This window comes from Notolepis coatsorum (genome assembly GCF_963971535.1).
Source record: "Notolepis coatsorum genome assembly, chromosome: 4".
NCBI lineage: Eukaryota > Metazoa > Chordata > Actinopteri > Aulopiformes > Paralepididae > Notolepis > Notolepis coatsorum.
In genome coordinates this window covers 140,304,366-140,311,865 of record NC_140168.1, presented here as the reverse complement: position 1 = coordinate 140,311,865, position 7,500 = coordinate 140,304,366, and positions in this window count along the sequence as shown.

The window sequence follows — 7,500 nt, the reverse complement described above, 5'->3', positions numbered from 1 at the left end:
AAAACGTCGCGATGTGTTGTGCTGCTCAAATCAACAGGATGGTGGGCCGTATAGGAAACGCTATTGTAAGGGGCTAGGCTAAGCTAACTAGCCGTGCTAGGCTGATCAAGCGATAGCAACATTGAGCTAAGCTAAACGGTATTAAGCTAATGGTGTTGGCAGTGGACAGCTAACTATGCTAAAAATGCTAAGCTAACTATGCTAACATGCTAAGCTAACTATGCTAAGCTAACTATGCTAACATGCTAAAGCTACCTGTGCTAACAATGTTGCATGCTGGGAGTCTCGGGGAATATCGCGTGATGCTATTTTGGCTGACAGCGGGACCTTGTGTGTGTAAACGTGACGTAAGCCTGTGGCGACGTCTCGCGGGAAGCCATCCTTAATGCCGGACTACGATTCGGTACAGGGAATTCTGGGAATTGGGGTTCATGTTGTGTGAGCACGTCGGCTGACGTCATGGGAGGAGTGGCTGCGTGATGACGCACTGTGGGGCAATGGGGTTGCGAATAGAGACAGCAGGGGGCAGTGTTGTCTTTGAAATGGATACACCTCTGCTGTTGCTTCGCCCTCTCTCCCTAGGTTGCCCCCCTCCCTTCCTCCATCCCTCTCTCTCTCTCTCTCTCCCTCCCTCCTTCTCCTCTCCTCTCCTCTCTCTCTCTCCCTCCCTCACCTCCTTTTCTTCCTCCATCCCTCCCTCCCATTTCCACTCCCTCCCTCCTTTTTCCCCCTTTTATGGCTAAAATGGTACAGTATATGAGAGGATACTAGGAGTTTCATCAGGGCCCCCCCTCCCCACTGTAGCCTTCCCTATAGGGTGTGCCCCCTCCTGCACTATTATAATGGGCCATCCTGCACTATTATAATGGGTGCCATCCTGCATTATCATAGTGTGTGCCCCCTTCCCCTCCCCCCTTCCATCCATCCTGCACTATCATAGTGGGTACCACATTCCATTCCATCCTTCCATTTATTATATGGTGTGAGCTCCCTATGGTACAGCTCCTTCCCTGGAATGCTTCCTTTCTCCCTTCATAGCTTCTATGGTGTGTGCCCCCCCCCCCCCCCCCGCCCCACTGTAGAGATGAGATATCATCTCCCTCTATACCATAGTGTGTGCCCCCCCATGCAGATATAGTACTCTTTTCCCTCCCTCCCTCCCTCCCTCCCTCCCTCCCTCCCTCCCTCCCTCCCTCCCTCCCTCCTTCCCTCTCCTCTCTCTCCCTCCCTCCCTCCCTCTCCTCTCTTTCCCTCCCTCCCTCCCTCCGTCCCTTTCTCCCTGCCACCCTCTCTCCCTCCCTTTCTCCCTCCCTCCCTCTCTCCCGTTCCTGTGTGCGTATGAGTCACGTGTCCGTTCTAATGTTTGCAAACAATGCACCTTTAGATGTAGTTATGATGCGCTCTGCTCACGAGGACAAGTTTGTAACATGAGACGCACAGGAGGTCTTGTTTCGCATTTAATTTAACCAGATGTGTGGAGGCTTATTTCCTGATACGGGTTCGAAGATAACTTCACAGTTATTGGCAGTTTGTTTCCTTATATCGCTTCCTCCAGGGTTCCAACTTGTGTGGACAGACGGCAACCCTGCTCAAATACGGAGCGTCAGCGCTCTCGCTGGACTAGAAGGGTGCACTCAGTAGAGCACAGATGTCCGCCAGGACGGCAGCCACACATGATAGTGATAAGATGGGATCCCAGAGTGCTACGCTACAGGTTTAAAACAGTTATAGGGAAGGAATAGAACGTGGTTAATTAGAAACATAGAATAAACGGAGGATTTAAAAAACGAGGGCGATAAAGTTAAAATAGGAGGCTGACAGTCGAAGGCCTTTTTGAACAGGTGGGGTTTCGGCCTGCCTTCTCCCTCCCCCCGTCCCCCCCTCCTCCCTTCGTCTCGCCGTCTCTCTTTTTCTTTCCCTCTCTCCCCCTCTCCCTCCCTCCCTCCCTCTCTCCCTGCATCCCTCCCTCCCCCATTCCCTTCTCCCTCCCTCCGTCCCTTGGGGTATAGTGGTGGCTTTTAGGAACTCCATGCAAAGGCCATTAGTTGTATTAAGCTGTGGGTTAACTGGACCAGGCTATACGGTGAAGTCTGCTGGTTGATTCTGGAAATGGAAAGAAGGTAAATAAATCTCCCGTCATAGCTCCCCCCCTCCCTTCATCTGTCTGTGCCCCCCCTCCCTTCATCTGTCCTCCCTCTCTCCCTCCCTGTCTTCCTCCTGCTCTCCCTCCCTCCCTCCCTCCCGGTATCTCCCCTTCCCTCAGTATCCCTCTCTCCCAGATGGACTCTGTTGATTGATTGGTTGATTGAAGACTTTATCAGAATGGGTGCAATACAGTACGGCTCAATGCACACGATTGTTAAGGGGATGCAGACCAGAGAAAGACTTTCGTCTTGTTTACATCAGGGTCCCCCATTTTCGGTTCATCAGGACATACGTGACATGCTGTTAGTTAGAGTATTCGAGTTAGGTTGCCCTTATGGTGGGCTTGAGGCAGTGGTTGTATTAAAATAGTGTATACTTTACGGAAGGATAGGTTAATATTCATGGTCGTTTGGGAACTCCTCTTCCGTATGTATGTCTCTCCCCCCCTCTGTCTCTTCTTGTATTTCTCCCTGTGTCTCTCCTTCTCTCCCTCCCTTCATTTCTCCACGTGCGCCCCCCCTCGATGCCTTGCCTTCAAATGGATTGTGGGTACGTTACGGACCGTTTCTAGTTGGGGTCCCTCCAACCCCCAGACTGGCCCTCTTGAGTGTGGTGTGTGTGTTTGGGCTGGGGGCAAGGAGTTGGGGTATTTGTTATAAGGGAGATGGGTTTTACATTAGGTTGGTTTTGGTTAGAGACGGTTGTGGCGTGTTTTTTGTTTTTCATTTTTAGGGAAGGTGCCAGTTCCCTAGTTTCCCCCTTCGGTTGGGGTCCTTGGAGGCAGGGTTGGCTTTGCGTCTTGTTGTGTGTTATTGGTTGGGTGGTTGTTTTAAACTATGTAGCTGTTATGTATGTGAAATAGGTGCCGGTACAGGTGGTGGTTGGACGAGTTGTGATATTCCTTGGAAGGGGGCTTGGGGTGTTTTCATTCAGGTTCGAAACTGAGGGAAGATGCTTTGGGCTGTGAGAAGACGGGTCTCGGTGGATTCAGGGATCATGGGAAATGTTGCGGTGGGTATAGTACTGGGGTTCATGAATTTAATAACGTGGACAACTGGGCTATGTAACGGTCAGGGGTTTAGTGACCTAAGTTGCTAAAGATAAATTTTTTCCCGTGATAGTGGTTGGAAGCAGTGACGCCACCAAAAGGTTTTTTTGGTGGTGTGAGGGGGTATGTGTGGAAATATAATGTAGAATGATGTTGTATGAAGAATGTGATGAAGGCGTGAGATGTAAATGTGGTGAGAAATGTAGGAAGAAGTATAGTTTTTGATTTTCATAGTAGAAAGCAAGTAGGGAAGTTAATATTACATTTATACATAGTTAATACGCGGAGCAGTCATTTAAAGTATAAATTATGACAATTTCAACAAGGCAAAAAGAAATTGGAACAGATGGCTAACCAAGTTTACCATTTGTTAGAATTGATAGGTTGTGTGGAACTTAATGATTATGTTCCCCAGAGAACCAAAGGTGAAGGGAACACACAAAGGATTGGAACCTCCAGTTTCCGGTTGGACAAACGGACAAAAACAAGTAAAGCCGTATCGTTATATTCAAGTAGATCACACCGAATCTCTCTAGAAGAATTAGTATAGGAATGCCCGACATTTCCAATGCATAAATATTGAGGAAATGACAAGGGAAATGCCACTGTATTAAGTGTTATGTTTTTGCTTTCTTTTTGCACAGGCTCGGCGAGGACTAGGGCTCTGGCGATTTCAATACCAATTGGGGAAATGGCTATATGAGCCTTGGTATAGTATGAATGATAAGAAAATTGTCAATCCCTGTCTGCACCGGTATAAATCTGATAGTGTGGGTGAATTTTAACTCAAGTAGCGAAAAATAGGTTTGTACACAGAGAAACTTGTTCTTCCAAACGGTGATTAAGTGGTGAGAATGTCGGGTACACAGGAAGTTCACCTTAGTGGAACATTGATAGAGACAACTGAAGGTTTAGAAGCAATAACGATAGCAAAAGTAGACAATCTGTCTATGTCAATGACTGGAAATATTACAATAGAAGTGAAGAAGCCATGGCCAAAGAGATTCAGGCCTTTACAAGACCTTGTATTTAAGTATAAAAAAGGAGGCTGTTATAGATTGAGAAACAAAAATAAAAAACAGAAAAGGAGAGCACGAAAAGCGATGAAAGGAAGTAATGCCGACAATAGCAATAGGCTGACAACCTTTGCAGACACTCCCGTAGAACGATTGATATCTGAAGTTAATCTGATTGAGTGGGATGTGATGGAATTTCCTCAGGTGACCAGTATAACAGAGGGACTGGAAATAATGACTTTGATTCCAATACAGGAGGTCTTACAGGAGAGAGAACCAGAGACAACGGTTTTACTCCAACCAGAACCGAGCCACACTGGGGTGTCCATTGCAGGCGACTGCAGTTTAACCAAGGGACAGAGAAAGAGACTGAGAAGAGCGGCGTTGTTACAGCCGTCCCACGAAGTCCACTCTGGCCGTACGGCTGAAACAGGGACCGATAGCAGGTATGGAAATGTACACAAACAGTTTCCACAGCCCAGTCCAGTCGTCCCTCGAGACCAAAGCCGGGATGAGAGGCGTGGGCCGGTGACGAGGAGCCAGCCAGCGGGGGCCAGGGGGGAGGTAGAGAGGATGACGTGCCTCTCTCCAGAAAGACAAAGAGCATTCACGGAAGCGTCCGAAAGACATGAGACAGTCCGTAGAAAACTGGTGGAGAAGCAGCTGGCGGTTGACCAAGTCACACGCGAGAGGGAGGTGCTAGAACAAGAGCTGGCGAAACAGACTGTGATCATGAGTGATGTAATTTTGGAAATCATGTTTCGTACTGCAGAACAAGGACTCAGTGAACAAGAGAAGTCACTTGCCCTGTTACCTGAACAGGGAGCGGAGCAGCGAGGGAATGATGACAGCCGCAGGGGGGGTGAGTTTCCAGGCCCCTCCCAACAACAAAAGGCCCAAGGTGCGGCGGCTGGGAAGAACAGGTATGTCCCTCTCTCATCCAGACAACAGAACTGGCAGCCCCAAGGAGGAAATGGACGACAAAGAGGGGGACCGCTTGGATGGCCGGCATCAACTGAGTGCTGGAAATGTGGAGAAATCGGCCATCTCGCTCGATCATGTGGCAAAGGGTGGCGGGCTCAGCCAGAGTCCAATAGAAAGCAAGCGTCCATCAGAAAACAGAGTTGCTGGACATGTGGAATGTTGGGACATTTTCAGAAGGGGTGTAAAGAGGGTGTGTCTGCAAAGGCCATAGGTTGAATAAGAACGAGGCAGGAATGCACAAGCGAAGCTCATAGTGCTCGGGAAAATAGAGGTATTAATAAGTTAAAATGGGGAAAAGGACTGATTGGAATAAAAATAGAATAAAAAAAAATATATATATATATGTATATATAGAAGCGTTGGTACATTAGGTTATGAGTGGAAGCGACTAAGATGGATGTGCAACTAACAGGGAGAGATGAAATGACTGACAGATGCATGAGCCAATCGTACTAACAGTTAATTAATAGACCAATCATGGGTTTTCCTTTTTGCTACAGTGTGTCTGATCAACTCTTGCTGTGGCAGTGAGGAAAACGTAAGGGAGAAGGGTATGGTGGACGATTTTTGGTATCTCCCACCTGTACAGCCTGGCCCGGCTGCACAGATTGGAGAGAGAGAGAAAAATGGTCACCGCAATGGCTCTTGTGGTCATGTGAACGCTGAACCAGACGGTGTCAGAGAAGGGTTAAACAGTTGATATTTAGACATAATATTAAACAGAGTTAATAACAAAGGACTATTTTAGTAGTGATTATACATACTTGATCCAAGGGTGGTCAAGGAGACTTTAAAAAAAAAAAAAAAAAAAAAAAAAAAAAAAAAAAAAATTAATTTCTTTACTTAATTTCTTTTTAATTTTTAAATTTTTATTTCTTAGTGGTTATGCGGGGGTATTTATGCCTCTAGCTGATAGTTTAGTTCTGTTGATGGGTGTGTTGCATGAAGGCACTCACGAATTTTTGTTTATGTTTGTTTGCAATTTTCTTTTTTTTTTGTTTGACACTCTATTTTTTTAGGAACTGACTGGCTGGGAGGGATCTCTCGCCGGTCAGGGATAGCAGGTGGTGGTGACACAGCGGGACTGGTAGGAATGTCTAATATAATGGGCTGGAAACTAAGGGTGGACGGGAGCTGGTTCATGATTTGGTTTTCCGCTCATTGAGAGTCCAGGAGTAGTATCTGGGGAGTTGTGTCACGTTTTTGGGTTTGGTAAGTGTTGGGCGAACGTGTTTCTCTGTTTATAGGTAAGCTCTGTAGGTTTTGGTCGCCATTGGCCAAATAGTTTACAAGTAGGGTGCAGACGTGTGAAATTGATAATTGGCTTATGGGGGACTCTGCACCGGCTTGTTGAGGGCTGGCAGAGTGTGTGGGATGTGTGTTTAAAGGGACTGTGGTTTGTTACCATGCACATAGGTTCTGTTGGTGGTTGGCCTCGTCTAGAGCTGGCTGTCCGGACCGAGGAGGCTGTCTGGAAACAAGGTATTGATAGTGTAATAAATGGTTATTCCACTTTCAAGGGTGGAAGTGGTGATTGTGTTGAACTTGAGATAATTGATCTAGTAAGATAGTACAGCACAAAAATGAATGAGACAAAGGTGATTTGATTGAATATTAACAATTGAAGCTGTGGAATATATAGATAACGAATTTGGAAAAAGAGTGTTGTCAAATACAGAACAGTAAAGATGTATCTGTGCGGAAAAGAGAACTTCCAATCCATTGTGTGTTTGTAAATAACAATCCAAAATGCAAAAAAGGACAGAGGGAAAATCGTTTCCTTCTGTGGAAAATCGGAGCAGTACCAAAAACTGCATACAACAAAGAAGAGGCTGTGGTTAGCACAAAATACAACAAGAAGAAAACAGTCAAAACGAGGTAGCCGTAAAGACCTCAGGAGGTTTAAACAGGGATAACTGACAGGGATGAAAGCGAAGAATAATTGAGGCCTCAGTGGTCTTTTCAAGGAGAAGAGATGATTTATGTTTGCTTGTTTGAATCTCCCTCGATGTTTAGAGTGTTAATCTTTTGGGTAGGATGTATTAATCTTTTCTTGCAGAGTCAATTACACAAAACAGACACATTGAAGCTAAGTAAACATGGATAAAATAGTCTAAACAAAAAAAACTGTTATTGAAAGAGTGTTTCCTTGTAAAAACAGGAACAGCTTTCTTAGTCTAAAGTCATAGTAATAACTGATATTGTGTGTGACTGGGGAAGAAGCCAACGGAAAGAGTGAATGATGATTTTGTAACTGTACAGACGGAAATGGGTTTGGTAGTTCGATTTGTGTAAATTTTGGATTTT